The sequence below is a fragment of the Parasteatoda tepidariorum genome, chromosome X2, assembly GCF_043381705.1.
Source record: "Parasteatoda tepidariorum isolate YZ-2023 chromosome X2, CAS_Ptep_4.0, whole genome shotgun sequence".
In the NCBI taxonomy this organism is placed as follows: Eukaryota; Metazoa; Arthropoda; class Arachnida; order Araneae; family Theridiidae; genus Parasteatoda; species Parasteatoda tepidariorum.
The window spans coordinates 57,229,378-57,249,852 of NC_092215.1; the positions used below are offsets into that span (position 1 = coordinate 57,229,378).

The 20,475-nt window shown below is 30.1% G+C and overlaps 1 protein-coding gene across 1 annotated transcript in view; it reads right to left on the reverse strand.

Annotated features, from left to right (window-relative positions):
- The window catches only part of LOC107453372 (ecdysone-induced protein 74EF), a 386,074-nt gene that overhangs the window by 322,368 nt on the left and 43,231 nt on the right, over nt 1-20,475 (reverse strand). Inside the window, exon 2 of the mRNA XM_071188231.1 lies at nt 14,804-14,896. The gene's annotated coding sequence lies outside the window, so the exon portion shown is untranslated. The remainder of the gene's footprint in view (nt 1-14,803; nt 14,897-20,475) is intronic.

Genomic DNA, 20,475 nt, shown 5'->3' on the forward strand with positions numbered 1-20,475 from the left:
AAAATAATTCAAAAGTTTTTAATGATGCATGTTTTCTAACAGCATTAAAGTGTTAAAAAAAACGCAGTAGTATATTTTAAATATATTATTCCGTTAAAAAATCTCATTTGGAATAGAATTATAGAAGATGTTGTTTTACTACAAAATTAACTGAACAAAAAATAACTGCTATTTAGAAATGCGCTGATTGGTCAAAAGAAAGACGTTATCGCTATTGAAATGAAGATCAAGAAAGAAGGAATTTCTAGGATTTCTCGGATTAATGTTTTTAATTTAATTTTTTCAATGAACAATGCTTTTTTTTCAAATGATTAAATATTTTTAATGAAGAAGCTTCTATTAGGAGTAGTTATAGAAGTTGATAGTTTCGATTTAACATCTTATTGTGATCGGCTGTTAACAGATCGCTGAAAAATTCTCCATTTATTCAATACCATGTTCGTTTTTTCAGTTCTTTTTTAAAATTACAACTGCATTCGAATAGAGTTTTGTGTAAAAAGTGTTCATTTCTGAATGTATATAAAATTCTTTTTTTTTTCTGAAGTAGATTCTACTGTAGTAGATTCTATTAAGACTGGTACATTGAATTTCCCCTGGAGATCGCGGACAGAGGTGTGAATGACTGGCAAAAAATAAAATGATATATTAATGATAAGATATATCTTTATTTTTAAGCATAATTACTAAGTACGTTGAGACATTTATCATACCGGTATATAAACTTCAAAATGCCCTCCAGGAAAAAATCAGGGTTTGTCATACGGAAGAAGAATTGAACGGCTTGAGTGATTTCAGCATTGCTTTCAAATCACCTTCTACCGAAATTCTTCTTCTAAACCGGTAATCTCTGTGTGTGAGATCAGGACTGTCTGGCGGATTATCAAGGAGCTTCATGCCAAGAGTTGCATTACTGGCTTTGGGTGTGATATAACATTGTCACCCAACATCAGAACGCCCGATGTAAGTAGGCATGCTGTTTTACCCTCTTTCAATTTCGACAGGGAACCGTGATAGCTCAGTAGATCAAGAGTTCTCCTTCAAATGAGGTGAACGGGGTTCGAATCCCAGCAATGCCTGGTCAATACGAATTCCGCACCCAACTCCCACCGACCACAGTGATGACGAAAAATATCCTCAGTGGTAAATGGATCATGGGTTAGAGTCCCCTTGCCGTCAAGCTAACCATTGGAGGTTTTTGTGATTTTCCTCTCCATGCAAAGCAAATGCAGGTTAGTTCCACCAAGATGTCCTTCACGACAGCAAATTTCTGGCAGCATTTTATTCAGGAGCTCCCATGTCTTCTGAATTGGGTTCAAAATTACAAGGCTACGGAGTTGAATATTGGTAGTCGTAAACCCAAAAGATTGGGTCGGCTGTTCAACGACGGTTATTAAATAAAATAAAATTTCGACAGGGTGTAAGAGTGCTTCGTAGCATTGATAGTTCTAATCTGTAGAAAGTCCAGCAACAAAACTCCGGAACCAGACTGAGAGGTCCATTTTACGCAGGCACTGTAAAAGCGTCAATTTCTTGATCACAATCGAACGATACTCAATGGTGTCACGTTTAACCGCTCTCTTGTTTCCCACGTTACAGTTCAACTTATAGGGAAATTATATTCGAATTCTACTTTATATGAGTTATTTTAATGTGAAAGCAATGATGGGAAACGATAGATGTTTTACTCGTGCTAACGTATTGCAATGGGACACTAAAACGCTACTGACAGATGATGTTAAGCATTAATTTACAAAATTTCCATAAGATTAAATATAATTCATAGAAACGTTAAAATGCCTCAATAATCTTCTCAAAATTTTTTCATAAACATCATCGGTGCAAAAGTAACTGCTAAATTGTCACTAGATAAAAAATGACATCCCAGATCATGATCCAAAAATCAATCGGAAAATCAAAATATAAAAATTACAAAATCAAAAATTTGTTTCAATAGGAATAAAAATATTAAAATACAAAATTTAGTGAAGTCTCAAGAACTTGTACAAAATTTTCAATACCTTTTTGATTACATTCAAAAAATGCTTGCTCTCTCAGTTATGTTTTTTTTTGTTTATGCAAATAATTCTAGCAGCAAAAGTTTTGGAAATTTTCTGTATATTCAGGAAATATTTGTTTCAACGGGGGAAAAAATCGCAGTTTAGTTTTTTTCCGTGATTGTTTATAGAAAAGTAACATACAGATTTTTCCTGTGGGTATTTCTTGAGCATACATAACTTTTGCTATCAGAATTTTTCTTTTTATTACTGGATTGATTTTTACATTGCACACTTCTAGTTTGACTCTAAAGGTAGCAAAAATCAATTTTGTGGAAAGAGTTTGGTGATCCCGTTCAGGATACAACACTAAATTTAACCATATAGAAAACAGAATTCATTTATAATCAATGATGTAAATCAATTTTTAATATGCTGTTTGAAGGTTTATTCTAGTGGCATCAGAAGTATATTTTTAAGCCAGGAGCCAATTGTTTCTGTTTCTTTTTTACGTTTTTTTCTTAAGGTCTTCTCTTTCTCTTTTTTCTTCGTGAATGAGTATTAATACAAAAGATAATTTTTTTTAAAACTACTGCTCCAATAAACCTTAATTTTATTTAATTATATTTTTATCATTATTTGCATTCATTTACGAAGAGCTTTTTTCCAAATATTGTTTCAACGCTATTTTTTTATCCAAAAATCCTCATATGATATCAAACAAATATATTCTACAAAAACGCATTACTATTGAAAAAAATCGCTTTTGTTAAACGAATGGAAAGTGTATACTTATTACTAAAACAAATGTCAAGCTTTTATTCGACAATTTTTAGAAAATATTCCTTTCCCTGACCAAATTCTTTATTTTAGTCCTTATTATTTAATTTTCACAGATAAACTGATTTTCTCAATTCGGTAGTATCTTCCGATTAATGTAAAATACAAGGAGGTCACCCAATCAAGATTTGAGATGTAAAGCGTGAGATACAATTCTACAATCAGCAATTTTTAAAAGATAGTTTTGAATTATACTATTTTTAAATTTTGTTTGAGCCCTGGGGGCTCAGGGGATAGAGCGTTTGCCTCCGAATAAGGTGAGCCGGGTTCGAATCTCAGCCATGACTGGTCCATACGAATTCCTCATCCGACTTGCACAGACCACAGTGCTGACGAAAAATATCCTCAGTGGTGGACGGATTATGGGTTAGAGTCCCCTTGCAGTCAGGCTAACCGTGTGAAGTTTTCGTGGTTTTCCTCTCCATGCAACGCAAATTGTGGATTAGTTCTAGCAAAAAGTCCTCCAAGAAGATAAATTTCTCAAAATACTTGATCCTTGAGTACCTTTGTCTTCTCGATTGGGTTCAAAATTGCAAGGCTACGGAATTGAACATTAGTGGTCGTAAACCCAAAAAATTGAGTCGGCTGCTTAAGGATGGTTAAAAAAGAAAAAAATGTTTTATAAGTAAAATAAAAATCAAAAAAATGAAATTAAAAAATTTAAACTAAAATGCATGATGGTGTAGGTTGAGACCTTTTAATGATACTTTTTAATATTACAATTATAAGATTTAGTTAAGAGTGAAGTTGAAAAAAGTTTGTAATATCTTAAAAATATTTGCTTTTTTGATGATTATTTCACTACCACTATTAATATTGTGATTAACTTTTGGTTAGGCTGCTCTGTAAATTACAATTCGATGGCTGCCAGCTACTACGTTTTTTGCAAAATATTTTGGAGAATGGTAGAGAATTGAAAACTTAAGTTTTCGTAATATTTAGTAGCTAAGCCAACATATGAAAAGCAGGGCTGCCAACTTTTTTCGCTTTTTGTAAAAATTTATTCTAGTTGTACCTAAGTTTGGGTTTTAATGTATTTTTTGTTATTCATTTGAACTTATTTTCCACACCACTACATATAAATGATTTCAAAGTTCATATGTAACGCCTCTTTGTTCTAGCTCTTTCTTGGTGAGACTTTTAGAAAGTTGGCAAAATTACCCCAAATTCTGAAATTTTTGGTTTTTAAACGTCTAGATCATGATTGAAAGAAAATTGATTTTGGACCTTAAAAAAAAATTTTTCGTCAGAAACTCGTGATTTTGGTCATGAATATTTTTCTATTTTAAAGTTTTGCTAAAGATATGAATTTTATTTAACAAGATCCAACGTGAATTACTGAAAGATCTTTTTCTAGCGACATACAAACATTAATTAATCTTCAGTTGTTTTACGAATAGGAACTTTGTAGAACGAACTTCCTGTATTAACTCCTGTGACCCGAACTTCAAACGAATGAATTTGTTAAATATTTCTACTTATAGTGTGTTTTCTGTTTATTTATTTTTTCGTGTGTTCAATAGGGTGGTAGTAAGAAAAGAAAGTTTCTTTGACAGCCTTAAAATTAATTTACCTTCTTCAAGCGTTCTGCTTTGTCGGCCATTAAAATATTTAGCCCCCCCTTTTTTTTTCTCAAAAAATAGGACTAATCTGTCTTCCCAAACAATCTCATTGCTTCGTGGTTCTTCAAAATCATTCATATGCACGAATTCATCTCTTCCCGTTTAATGACACAAATAGGTGTGATGCTGTTGATTCTTAGGAAATGTTATTTAACAGAACGGTAAATTACGCTAATTATTGTCATAATAGTTATAAGTTATCGAAATAAGACCTTTTTAGATTTTCTATTTGCCTCATAAATAATCATATAGTCTCAATTTTGGACTTCTATCTTGGTTAAAACGTGTTATTTAGCGTTGCTGTCAATTTTGGGCTAATTACCCCTATTAATCTTGATAATTACAAACTTCGAAAGGAAACTATTTTAGTTTTTTTTAACTGATTAGAATCAAATTAAAGACTTCTATCTTTGCAAAAACGTTATTTAGCATTATTACAAATTAAGTAAATTATCACCAATCAGCCAGATAAGCCCCAATAATTACTAATATCGAAATAAAACTTTAATGCCTACTTGATGGAAGTCCAAGATGGAAGCACATAATCCAAGTTTAAGATTTCCATCTGAATCAAAACGTGTTATTTAGCATTACTGTCAATTTTAGGCTAATTACCCCGATAATTACAAAATTTTGAAGCGAAGGTTATTTAGTTTTTCTTTTTATCTGATAAAGAACATATCCTAATTTGAGACTTTTATCTTGGTGAAAATTTTATTTAGGTTAATCACTCCGATATATCCCGATAACTATAAATACCTAAAAGAATGTTTTTTTCAAAATGAAACCTGCTTAGATTTTCTACTTATTTTATAAAGAATTTAAGACTTCCATCTTAGTGAAAACATGATATTTAGCATTGATATCATTTTTGGCCCAATTTCTCCTAATTACCCCCACAATTACAAGACATCAGGAAAATTCCTTAGTTTTCCTGTTCATCTCATAAAGAAACTATTGTCCAAACAGAAAAAGTCATAAAATATTATCTTTTAGAGATAAAATTGTACCAAATGCTGCCCAGTGTATTGTAGGCAGAATCTCTCAGGAAGTTAAATGAATTGTTGCGCTCAAATTAAAAATCAATGTTTTAGTTGAAAGCAGAGCCGTCGCTAGACTTGGCTGGGCCCTAAAAAGGGCCAAGCGCCAAGTACCGATACCGATAAATAGTACCTTGGAGAAAATATTACCAATAATAGTACGCATAATAAATTTCAAATAGTACCGAGGTGGTAGTCTAGCGCCAAGTCTAAGTGGAAAGAAGAACCTTTTTGTGCTTCCGTTTTCTAAGAACAGAAAGAACTTATAAACCCATTTCTCTCAAGTAATCAAAATAGAATATGTGAAATGAATTCATGAAAATAAATAGTTCAACACTTTTGTTACAGTTTTTAAAATTTTACTGTTAAATTTATGATTATTGCTTAATTTTTATCAATGATGTATCGAGGTTCTGCAATAAAAAATTTCGCGATTTCTCTTATATAATCATCTAAAAATACCTTTATAGTTATTATTTTGAATATTTTTCTTTTCTCTAGAGCTGCCAAGAAATACGTCTCTAAAACTTGGGACCGGTCCGTGGATCAAATAGTACGGGCCGCTTAAGGAAATTATTTTCATTCTATTTACTGTGGTGTATTTCTCTCAGATTTGTACGACTTTCCATGAACTTGGAGCTGAGTGACGTCACTGCACCAATACGGCGCATGTAATTGTATTCTATTTTGAAGGCATTTTTAAATACAATTAAATTAAAATTATAAAATGAAAACAATCTTAAATATAAACAATCAACGTCTCCTCCCCCCCCCTCAAGGTGCCGCGGTAAAATTAACAAACGTTGATTTGTTCGCGGAGATAAAAAGGTTGGCGAACACCTATATATATGATTAAAATATAAAACCAAGTTTACGAATTTTCAATACTAAAAATGAACGCAAAATTTTTTTTTCTTTGTTTTCATTAAAAAAAAAATTTTAAATTTATTTTGTTTATTTAATATGACTGGCCCAAGGCTTCTTGATTTATGTGTCCCTCAGCATATACCCCGACTGCCCCAGCCTTATGACAGATTTATTTGAAAAGTTAACAAAAAACGAGAATTATATGAAGCAAATGCAACAAGAATCATCAAAATATAACTTTCCATCGTTAAGGATCGTTTCCAATATAAAGTTTCATTACTTTTTAATTTTTTATTTTAACGTCAACACACTCTACAGATATTAAAATTCCTACAGATATAAAAATCCCTACAGCTATAGAAATTCCTACAGATATATAACATCCAGTTACAATTGTGTACAATGAGGGGGGAAAAGAACATCTTTGCAACAATAAAACATTTTAACATAATATTTTAAAAACGGCAAAAAAACATATTAAATATATCAAAATGTTTAGCATGCTCGAAAAATGTTGAGAAATTCACTCAAATAAATTTTTTAAACATATTTATGTTTACAAAATGAGCTTGAAAATAACTTTTCATTTCATAGATTGTAATCTTATACAGCAAACTGAATTATATTTAAAATATCCCACCAGTCAATAATATTATTTAGAATTTTATAGAACAAAACTGTAAATCTCTGCATTCAAATAAAAAAAAAGAATTCTTCATTAAATCAAATTGAATTAAATCAGATGAAGTAAATCACAAGTGCTGACAACAAAACAAAATTAGATATTTTAAAATAGATAACTGACACATCTATAACAAAAAATTTTATCATTCAACTGTAATTTAAACATCATTTTTTTTTCACGCAAAAATATTTAATAAAGAAACATTCTGATTTGTCAAAATATAGAATAGGGAAACGTCGAATTTTTCCTTTCATCTAGAAGGAGTCATTGACCTCTCGGTCGTGACGTATACAACTACAACAAAAGCTATTTCGCTTGCTCGTGAAAAGAATTATTATTAGTTGATTGAATGCTATATTTGAAACACCAAAAGTATGCTTATATTAACCTTTTATAAGTATCAAAACAAATGGAAACGTAGAAATAAAACACGAACCATTCAAATTTATAATTATTTAGTAATAAATATAGATTTTATTTCATATAGTAATAAAAAATAATTATTAACAATTATTTTTGCAAGGAATTCTCTTTGGATAAAAGGGTTTTATAGTACTGTGCAGAAATTAGCCTAATAGCCTAGCACAATTAGCCTAATAAATTGCTGATATAAAAAGTGATATAAACACTAAGGGTCTGCCCTCCTGAGCATTTGTTCATTTTTAAAATACGACTTATTTAAAATTACATTTACGGGAACTATTCGGCAGTTCAAATTTGGAATTTTGCTTAGTAATAACCTTGTTAAAATGAAGCAAAAAGTGCATACCTTACAATTCAAAAATTTTTCAATTATCATTAAAATAAATATTTCCTAAATGTTATTTTTTGCGTGGAATTATTCTTGTATAAGCGAATGCTTAAATTTTTTAAAATTCGCTTAAAAAGTTCTCGAGATATGGTAAGATACTCCTGACCAAATTATGCGGGGGTCAGAAACCCAAATTCATCGAAGAAAGGACGTTTATTCAGTTTTTGTGTTCAATTTCGTAACGTAAAATATCATTTACACTAATTAATTAACATATTTTGGTAAGTCTCACGAACCATTAACATTGAGTCCCAGAACGTGATAATCCAATCATTAGATCAAAAGTTATTTAAGGTGGTTCATTCATTATTTTATTTTCTTACTCACTGTACGTTTTTGTGTTTTAGTAACTTATTTATTAGTGCTAATTAATAACCATATTAGCGTTTTTTTGTTGGTGAAAAGAAAAGTTCTTTAGGGTGGTATTATTCATTTTATTGGTTCACTATACATTTCGGCAAGCGGAGGTAATTTAAAAACCTTATTAATTTTGAAATGTGGATAGAAAGCTATTTTCCCACCAATGATATATGAGCGGTCATCTGGTGATCACTTAAAATAAATAAATACTCAGGGGATAGGTTCCCAAAGTGGTCCAGGTGGACTCCCTAGGGTCCATAGGAGACCATACGGGAGTCCACGTAGACGTGAAAAGAAAACAGGGGTTCGCAAGTTGTAAGTGGAGATCCACGAAAAGTTTTCCGGTTTTCATAATAAAGAACAAAAATTTTGGCTTGGATTTACCTATCAACGTAGGCAGGTAGCATCATTCACTAGGTAGGTACTCAAAAATATTCGAGACTCAGTTCAAACATAGAATGGAATCGATCAATTGACAATAGTACAAGTGTACACCACATGTCGAGACTTGCAAAGTGCCGCCCGCTCGTCCGGCATGCTTGTTTAGACCTGCAAAGGGATGAAATGCGACTTGCGCTGTGCTTGCACTCTACATTAGTATGAATACGAATGCCAAGAACGAAACGTTACTCATTTGTTTCCGGGACTTTGAACATAAAAGTGTGACTGTGAGTGAATCAATTATTATTTTAGTAATTATTATATTTAGTAATTACGAAGTATTATTTTAATAAATTGGATACAAGAAAATGAGCTACTTTTTTCTTCTTCTTAACACCCCCAATTTAGGGTGATATTTTTTAGGAGTTTTAGTAGAAATGTAGCAGCAGGGGGTCTACCGAAAATAGTAAAACTTTGAAAGTGGTCCAGGAGAAAAAAAAGTTTGGGAACCTCAGAGCCTTCTAATGAGGTGAAGCAGCGATGGCTCAGTGAGGTTTTCTTCCTCTCCACGAAAAGATACTCGAATGCCTTCTGGATTGGGTTCAAAATGAGTTGAACTCAACATTTGGGTGTTCAACTACTGTTATAAAATAAATACTAATAAAAAGTTTACGTAACAGTTATTGTTAGTGTGGGTTAGAGAGGGCCTCTTATGTTTTATTCATTTCATTGGGTTTATTAAACACACAATTTATAAACAAAAGAGTTTTTTCACTATAGTAGGTAAAATTTTAAAAAGTCCCCACCAATTCCCTAAGAAATGAAATTAATTTTAGATTATAAAGGAATTTCTTTTTACAGATCAATACCAAAAATATTTTAACATAACATTACAAGAAAGAAATGGATCTATAAAACTGCAATTCACATAATATTTTCGATTAAAGAACAAAAGCTTCAAAAATAATGACTTCAAGAAAAGGTAGGACTTAAGGGTGTTCATCCCATAAAACAATTATAATAAGTCAATTTTGAGAGAGAAAATTCTGAAAACACAATTTATATAAGTATTTTTGTGGGCACAGCAGCCTAAATTGTTACGTACTTAATCGCATACTTTTCTCGCTTGAATTACGCTTCTTCTTGAATAATTAAATATAAATAAAATCTTTTTACAAATATTATTACTTCATGGATAATAAAATTTTCTTACTATAGATATTCATTGATATTTAAATTACAGTAATAGTTTTTAAATAATCAATAAAAATAATACTGTCCTACCCCAATTTAACAAACGTCTGTCTATCGAATTTGCAATTTCACAAATTTCCCCCTGATTAAACTCAAGGCAAAAGTCATTATTTAACATATAAAAATTTCCGAATAAACAAATTATTGGACCAAAAAAATGTTGGGCTCTAAGTGAAGTTATAACAGAATTATTATCTCATACATTTGACGTCTTTGGATTAAATGTTCTTTTGTTTATTTATCAATCCTCCAGTTAGTAATTTAGTCGCATTTCCTGACAAATTGTGTTTTCCCTCATTAATATTCGTTCTGTGAAAACAAGAAGTTACGAAAAATTTTAGCATCCTTGAACAAAACTACAAAAAAACTATACAAACATAAATTTTTGGATACTCTATATTTTGTAAGATAGCCTTGGAACAAAATTTCTAAAAATACAACTGAAAAATACTTTCAAAAAGTGGAATTTCCATAGATACGAATGAAATGAGCTGGTGCATTCAATGCTGTTTTGCGAACCGTAGCTGCCCAGTGTTTAGAACATCGGACTTCTATCCAGATTGGCCAGGATTCGACCCTTAAGAAGACCCACCAAGTAAATGGAATATACGTGCTAGTAATATCTGTGGAGTCGTATATCCCCTGGTAGGTCGCTGAGCAGTACCATGGGTAGGATCTGGTTAAAGTTTCCTTCCCCTTCAGATCTATATTTAAATTATGGAAGTGGCCACACGAATAAAGGGTGCTGGCATCTATTTAGGGGTACTGAACTAAGCCGCACCTTCACCCTCACGGTGCTCTCTTGTCACACGGTGTCTCTTGTTTCGAAGTTCATCATACTAAACATTATTACTAATAAATGTTTCATAAATATTTTGTATATTTTTATTCACTGCTTTTATATGATTATTCTTCAATTTTAATTTCCTGGCTACCGGTTTTTATGATCTAATTTTATATTGAATGTAAAAACTCCATTGCAATTTTTTTTCTTCATACTTTAACTCTAAACTTTAATAGATTTAGAATATGAAATAAACAAGCAGTTTTTTTTTAAAACCTGTTTTGATTTTTAAAAAAAATTATGCAACAAAATGATTAAAGATATTTTAGCGTAATTGCTTTTTTGATGTTGCTCCATAGGTAAATGCCATTTTTATTTTTCATTTTGAACCCTAATATCATTTGAAGACTAAAATTTTCGATGTCAGTGAGTTCGTTAAATCGAGATCTGACTGTCTAATAGTTCTTGTTCTAAAATAATGTAAATAAAAGTTTTATAATATTCTACTTATCCATTAAAACAGTATTTATAAATAGTTTTTTACTGTGCAGTGCGTGAAAAAAAAAACAGAACACCCTGAATAACTTTTGATCTAATGAGAGAATTACGACTTAATGGATTGAAGGACTAACTTTAAATATGCTAATTAAGTGGACTCAAAAACGTCTGAATAAACTTAAATTTTACCGATGGATCCTTAGAATAGGGGAGGTAGCCCCGGAGAGCGGCCGTTAATTTTACTTTTAGCGTAGTTTACTGTAACTCGTCAACTTTTTAAGGTAAAATAAATTTAATAAGGGAAATAAATTTTTTTGAACATAATTATAAAATTCGTTTGCCCAAAGATGTAGAAAATAATTTTTAATAATTATTTACTATTTTTAATTGTTTTATTTGAACTGATTTTAAATTGTTAAATCTACACATTTCTACACCATTTTAAAGAGTGCAATTTTAACTAGTAAAATTTAAAAAAGAATTGAGCGCCATTGATCGAATAGTTTCTGAGTTATCAAAGTTTAAAAATACTACTTTTCCAACCAACGGTGACCTCACCTTCTAGCTTTATAATTGAAAGATTGAATCATTGCAATTACGTATATCTAGCAACTAAAAAAACTAACAAAAAATTATTTATATTTAAATTATTAATGTTTGTAGAAGCGGTAGATATAAAAAATTAAATTAAAAAGATGAAATCTACCGTCAGCGAGTATTGAACCTCGATGTTTAGAGTGGCAATGAAAGAAGTTACCGCCTATACCACTGCGCTATTAGTCAGAAAAACGCCTTAACTATTATTTAATCTTTGATCACATTTTCAAAAAAAATTTTTTTAATCAGAAGTGGATGGCTGGAGCGGCCAATTATTTTCAGGGGTGAACATCCTAAAGGTATACTATTTTTACACCAAATCTCATTCCAAAGTCGGGCCCTTTCTTTTCAAGTGTAAATAACAGCAATTACTTACATAGATCTACTGCACCGAAAACTGTGTATTTCAAATTTAAAGTCGAGATTAAAATTTGAGATTTTTGTCGTGTGGAAATGCGTCGGCATTATTTTGTCGGTTCGATTCAAATGAAGTAAATTGTGAAAAAAAAATTATCTAAAATCTAATATTATTTCATTTTACCATTTCAAATTTGAATTTCTTATTTCATTACTTTAAATTTTCTTGTTTTTTTTTTTCATTTGAATATTGACCTTTTTTCTTTTTCGATGGTTTGAAAAAGATTACGCGGTAGAGAAGGTCTAATTGAATTTGATTCAAATATTTACTGACTGGCTGATTTTCGATTACTAAAAAAATGAGTTCATAGAGGCTATTAAAGAATAATTTTTTTAAAGCAATTGCGATGCAGCCAATTACAATGAGTGTTATTTATCATTAATTCAAGAAAATTGTGAGTAATCGACTTTTTTGTAGTTAAGAGATATAAAAAACAGATACTGAAGAAAGGATTGGCTTCTTAGGAAAGTGATTATGATTGTGTTCCTTTGCATTTTAGAATAAAGCTCATGTTTAATACAGAGTGTTCAGTAATAACCATCCTTAATATATATTTTTAGATCCCTGTTCTCAATCCGAGAACCACTATCGAAATTTGACAAATACCCATTGATCAAAGCTGGAATGTTGAAATATAACTAAAACGTTTTTCTAATAATAGTCTTCTCAGGCAATCAAAGAGGTTTTTTCTTCTTCTTTTTTAGTCTCTTTTAGTTCACTAAATTAAAATTGTTTTCAGCTCTTGAAAATTAATTTGAGACCTGCTTTATGTATAGTTTAGAAAATATATATTAAAGGTTTCATACTTAAAATTTGAATATTCTTCTAATTAGGTCGAAAAATACATTCAGAATCAATTAACAACAAGTTTTTTTTCTTTTTTCTTCTTGTAGAAAAAATATTTTATCTACCAAATATCGTTATTAACAATGTCATCGTCAATTAAAACATAAGCAGTTGATCTTAGAAAAATAAATTTAAGACTATTGGGGAAAAAATGGGATTCTCTGCTTTAACCCAAGGCAGGAAAAATTTAAACTCTCAAATTTTCAATTTTTACGCAACTGTCTGTTCTGTTAAAATGTGGATCAGCTCAAAATCATGTAATTGCACTTCTGATGTATCAGTATAATTGCATATGAAGAAAGTATTAGGTTTTTCGAAAAATAATTTTGCTTTTTTATGAAAATGATAGGTAAATTTTTTATAGTGAATAAGTATTTTATTAAATCATATATTGTTTATTCCGATTTAATACATTTTGCCATCTTTCTGATGATAGCATGATTTTACGCACATATTTTTTTTGTTTTCTTTGCTGGAAAAAAAGGAAGACCCAAGGGATTTTTAACCTCCTTATTTAAAGTAAAAATATTAACATCTAAAAAATTTTGTAGAGATCGGAACATTTTTGTAGACAACCCATTTCTCGCCCCCAGTGGTGAAAAATGGATTATTTTCTTGACGTCTGAGAAGCAAATCACAGACGTAAACGTGACGGCACAAATTTTTCCCGTAGGGACGCGAGGAACTCATATGTCGAGCTTTAAGATTAAAATTTTTAAGCTTTTCAAATGATCATGAACCGTCGAGTTCGATAAATTTTATCTCTCAGCAATCTCACGAGTTCGCCGGTTATTCGCCGGTTTGCAACAATTAATGCTTTTAATGTGTCTTCGTCAGCTTAAACTGGTGTGGTGCAACTCGTGCATCTGAATAACAATTTTGACGAATCAAAATTTTGCAAACCAGTTTTGACAGTGGCGTATTCCCAATACATCTTCTTTATAAACATCGGATAATTTTTTTTCTTGCTCGAACAGTATTTTTTTTTCCTTTGCGGAGTAAAAAAGTAAAATATGCCGAAGATTCTGCTTTTTATTTTCCATATTTAAAAGGGTACCAACCAAAAACTACAGAGTGGAATCAATCGAACTTTTTTTCAAACAAGCTGTCAAAATATATAAAGATTATGTGGCGTGAAGTTGGCTGCGAAAATATATAATTAAATCCTCTGTTGGGAGAAACTACTTACAGAACAATATTGCCTGAAGGCGCCATTTTAGAACATTTGTTTTTCCTTCGTAATTTGCTAAAATATGTTACTGATCTTTTCTTTACGACTAAAGTAAACATGCTCATACCAAGACCCCTTACGATCATGGCACAAAAACTCTATTTTTGCGGGAGGTACCTTGGACCCTTTTAATACGGGAAGTAATAATTTAAAAAGCTTATAAACATAGGAAATACATTATACTTTTGCCTATTTATCAACGATTTGAGTCATGTTTTAAAGTTTTTTTTTCCCCAATGGCTGGCACTGAATTTGAATCTTTGCCTATACTATGCCAGAATTGTTGCTCATTTCGCGTTACCCAGTGGGCACCTGAGAACCAAAGTCACGGAGGCGAGCAACATTGCCCACGCCACACTACCACAAACCCATTTATAGGGTGGGCCACATTCACACACACACACAACAGAGGACAGCACAAAGAGAGAGAGAAACATCCATGCCCAGAGCGGGATTCGAACCCGCAGCCTATGGCCTCGCAGTCAGGCACGCTAACCGCTCGGCCACCTGGCCGGCATGTTTTAAAGTAAGAAAACTAGAAAATAATCAATAAAAGAAATGCTAAAAAAGTGTACCTGCTTTAGGTTTAAAAATCTTCTGCTTAGCAACAATGATAAAAGTTCAGAATAACAGTACATCTATATCTACATTTAGGAGTTCAGTCAAGGCTGCAACAAAAAATATTATTTTATTGTAATTATTTTGATATCAGAATTTTATCATGAATGATTGTTAATTTGTTGCCTGTTAGTTCAGAAGGTATAATTGTGTCTTCAGTTTCAAAAAAGGTTTTTTGAAGTTACAAGTAATCTTTTCGATCAACTGAATACAAAAAACCGATCAAATTTCCGCTAATTATGCGTCTGAAAATAACATTTCGCTCCAAAGCTGGCCAATTCCATATTTTATTTATATTTTTATTTTATAACCATCGTTGAACAGCCGAACCAATTTTGGGTTTACGACTATTAATGTTCAACTCCGTAGCCTTGTAATTTTGAACCAATCCAGAAGACAAGGAAACTCCTGGATCAGTACCCCCAGAGGTATTATTTGTTTTGGGAACACAGAGGACTTTGTGACTCGACAGATTTAACACGCTCCAGTCACCCTTTACTACTCGGGGAGTCTTCGGTCAGCAGGGATCGAACCCACGACCTCTTGGACACGGGCCCGGTGCCCTACCAACCAGGCTATCCCGGCCCAAGGCCAATCCCATATTTACCAAATGTCGCTTTTGATCAAAATTTTTGTTATTTCTTAATATGTAACTGTAGTACACCCCTTATCTTCACCTGTAACTGTATGCACGAAGTTTTCAATTGAGTTTCGTCCTTCGTGTATTTTTCGATTGCAAAGAAATTTGAGGAGAAAATTTCTCCTAAAAAATTCTACGTCATTGAAAAGATTTTAAAAAAAAAGGCTGCAGATCTTACCTGGTAATTTGTTTACCATGTTTCCTTTTTTTAAATCAAAATTTACATGAGTTACATTCGGTTACATGAGTTACATTTCATGATAATATTATTTACTCACTATCAACTGATATTTTAGTTGCAGATTATCATATTATGCTACATCCATTTCAATCACCCTAAGAAGCTGATTTTTTTATAAAACAATTATATAAAAATTCTACAATTTCTGAGACACATTATTTAATCTTAAATTTTTCAATCTTAAATCTTGAGTTTATATATTTTTTACAATTTGATGCCGAATTTCAATTAAACATATTTTTCATACTTTTTTTCATTATTTAAAATTAATTTAAGTCAAAATAAGTGAAAAATATTATATTTAGCATTTTAATAATTTATGGTTATAAAATACTGCATGAAACACCGTCTTTTTCTGCGCTAAAAGTAAAATCTTCCGGCTCACTTGCAAACATTAATTTTTTTAAAAAATTTCCTCATATTTACAGTTATTTAAATCTGTTTAAATCTTAGAAAAAGTCACTGAAATTTCTTTCATTTACAAAATCATTGATATTTGTTTTTACAAAGAATGAAAAAAAATACTACTTTTTTTTGGATTTTACATGTTAAGTCAATTTTCAAATTTAGGTTAAGGCAATGAGGCCTGTGATTTCTAAAATTTTTTCTCTGATGCTACTTTTCTCATAACATAACATAAATGTAATATCAAATGCAGTTCACTTAAATTATGCTTTTATTTTTGTCCATACAATTTACACAATATTTACAAATTAATGAAATTGAAATGTTGGCTTGTAGCAAAACGTCCAACTCTTAAGTGAGTTGCAAAACCAACCAAATTTAAAATTTAAAAAAAAATAAATAACCCTTCCTTCTATTTTGTTTTAAAACACACTATCTTAATGTGAAAAAGCTCCTGTCATTCAACCGTATATATGTTTAATCAGNATAATGCTCATTCGTCAAGCAATGTCAGAAAAAGATGTAAGTATATATATATATATAGTATATATATTTATATAGTCTACTCTCGATATCTCAAAGAGTTGAAGGGACGCTGAAAAAATTTCGAGATGGCGAGCTTTCGAGATAACAAGTTCTGAACTAATTATGTTCTAAAAAGTAGAAAAATATCTATCTTAAATATTACTCTAAAATGTACAGTCATGAAACATAGGAATAACTATCATAAATATGGAAGTGATGATAGCTGACTGTTAATTAAATACAATAATAATTTTATTTTTAAAAGTTAGACAAAAATAATTCTGCATTAAGTAGAAAAAAATCTGTTTAAAATAAACTTACATTGTGATTTTCCCGAAGATATTCATTTTCTATTTCTAAAACAATTCGACATAACAAGATTTTGAGAAGAAAGTCTTAGACATAGGTTTTTAAATTTACATTAAGTTGATATATAACACCTAGGAAAAATATTTTTTTGACATAACAACGTTTTTAAAATATCGAGAGTATACTGTAAATGTATATCGCCAAATGATCGAAAAAAACGCAGTTGAGAAATCATGTTTAAGACACTTATAAAAAAAAAAAATAATTTCAGACGATTTCTTGTTGGAGTTCTAATTCAACTAATAAATTGTTGTATTAAAAATACCTATAGAACACAGAATTATGTAGGAATTTTGGAATTTACTATTTAGAGCTTGGTATGTACTACAATAGACTTTTTATTCTAATCTTATAATTTAAACTTTTAAATTTAGCCTATTAAACGCATATATTAGAGCTTCCGATGGGAATCTTAAATTAAAAAATAATCTTTTCTGGCGAAATATACTTTTCAGCTGCAGAATTATGCTTTCTTTTCGAAGGAAAACATCATTGTTTTTTATTATTTCGATGTAATTAAAAGTGATTAATAAAAATATTAAATTTTATACAAGATTTTAAAACTCTGCAAAAAAATTTTATTGATCGGCAAGCAGCAGTTCGGTTTTCTTTCTCGTTAGTTACGAGATTAGCACCCTTGGCAAAAGGATACTTCGCCAAGTTAGCATCATTCAAACCTCGATACATTTAAAAAATCTAAGGCGTGTTTTAAGCGTTGTGCAAACTAAGAAATGAGATCGTTTTTTAAGACATTTTCTATTCGAATATAATTACAATTCAATAATGTCTCCCACAAAATAATACATCGAAACTATACACAAGGTGTTTGAAACATTAAATTCTGCTGCTATACGCCATATATATAATTAATGAACTGTCCCGAAGTTAGAATTATCAATTTTTGCGATTTTTACCAGTATTAATAATTAAATTAAAAAGTCCAAATCTTTAAATTCTTCAAATTGTTTATTTCAAAATCCGCAACTGTATTCATAGAAAATGGAATGTTCTTAACACGTAAAATCAGGAATATCAGGAAAAAAACTAAAAATCAGGGCAAAATAATTTTCATCAGGAAAATCGTAAAAGATCAGGACAATTACGAAACCAGCGATATTTCAAATGTTATTCATTAGCTTATATTTTAAATAAACTTTTTATCGTGGTTAAACAAACTTGGCTCTGGAATTTATGAATCAAAAGATAACTTTTTCCTAATTTTCCTGTAAATATCAATTTTTCAGTACTCTCAATATTCGACAGAGCTTTACAATAGTTTAATCAAACATCCCCTCAAAAACGTTCAAATGAGATAAATTAAGCTTTGGTTAGATTTAAATTTAAAAATATATCATAATCTTCATTTGAGTAATATTTTGGTTCACATAATTATAAACAATTGTCGCTCATAAGATCAAAAACTTTTTTTCTTCTTCTAATAAAACTTTGACTCCAACTATACAGCCCTTTGAAGGCAGTATGGAAAAAAAAGTTCTATTAACTCCATTAAATATCATTTTATCGATAAAAATAAACTACGCTTTTATAGAAAGAAGCAGTCAATATAGACAAACTGCCCATAAACCCCCATATTATATACAACATTATCAATTCACGTTTAATTGATGGTTTCTTTTTGATGAAATAAAAAGAATGTTAGAGGAGAGATATGAAGCAAAAATAATATACAAACTTTTAAACCCTTATGCTACATTCATACTCATACTTTACTACATTCATACTTTATCAATTCATATTTTTTCACAGAAGATAATTGCTTTATTTTTCCGATTAAATAAAAAGAAAGTTAAAGGAGAGAGAGATAGGAAGCAAAAGGACAATATAGACAAATTGTCCATAAACCCTCATACTATATTCATACTCATACTAAATTCATACTATATTCATACTCATACTAAATTCATACTATATTCTCATGCTATATCAATTCACATTTTTTTTAAAAGATAATAATTGCTTCTATTTTCTTTTTAATGAAATAAAAAGTAAGTTCTAGAAGAGATGGACTAAGCTAGAAGCAAAAATACAATATAGACAAACAACCCTTCAGCCGCCATACTATATACAACTTAATCAATTATTATTTTCTGTAAGACAGTAATTGTTTCCATTATTTTGATAAAATAAAAAGTAAGTCCTAGAAGAGATGGGCTAAGCTAGAAGCAAAAAGACAATACGGACAAACTGCTCTTAAGTACTATATACAACTTAATCAAGTCACATTTTTTCAAAGATAATGATTGCTTTTCTTTAACTTTTTTTTTCTTGAAATAAAAAGTTAGTGTAGAGATAAGAAGTAAAAAGACAATATAAACGAATTGTCCTTAAGCTCTCATACTATATTCATACTCGTACTAAATTCATACTATATCCTCATACTATATCAATTAAATTTTTTTCAAAGATAATTGTTTTTTTTAATTGCTTTTTTTTGATGAAATAAAAAGAAAGTTAGAGGAGCGATATACATACTATATACAACTGAATCAATTCATATCTATTAAAGATAATAATTGTTTCTATTTTTTGATGAAACAAAAATTAAGTCCGATAGATTAAGATAGAAGGAAAGAGACAATACGAACTAATTTCTCTTTATACAAAACATGTTATTCAAATATTTAAATATGGGGGAAATCATCATGACCCAAAAGATCTTCCAGATTCCTTTACAATCGATAATCCCTTTTACAAAACATTTTATTAAAGTGAGCTTAACTTAAAAGCATCTTTTAATAAACGCGTGTCTAAATGTAATTAATTCAGCATTTTCTACGACAATCAATATTTTGGCTAGAATTAATTTCAAATGTCAGATTTTTTTTTATATAAATGACAATAAAGGAATGACTTTTACGAATACAATAGTCAAATTAACTTTTCTACTCTTAATCATCTACCAAATATTGAATAATTTCGCAAATAACTATTATGTAGGTCAAAACTTGTATTAACTTAAAAAGCATCACTTTCTCAGACACAACAGGCAGACTATAATTTTTCTACTCTTAATCTTTTAACAAACACCCAATAATATTTTTGCAAATAACGATTATGTAGGTCAAAACCGTTGGAACAATAAAATCCTAAAATATTCTCCCATTAAATGGCGAAAAGATCAAAGTCAACATCATTGTTTTTATAAAATAGAGTTGATCTATTCTTAGAACTCAAAACTATTTAGTATGAAAAGTTTTCCTCTCTTCTTAAGAACTCATTCTAAAAATTACTATTTTAAGAATTTATAGTTCAAAAAATATTACATTTAATGATTGTTTCTTACTTAGATTAATTAAACTTTTTGATGACAATTGTATTTATATATTTACGACATTCCTTCACTCGTATTCTTTTACAAGTCAATTTTTTCACTATATATATATATATATATATATATATATATATATATTTATATAGCAACCCAGTGC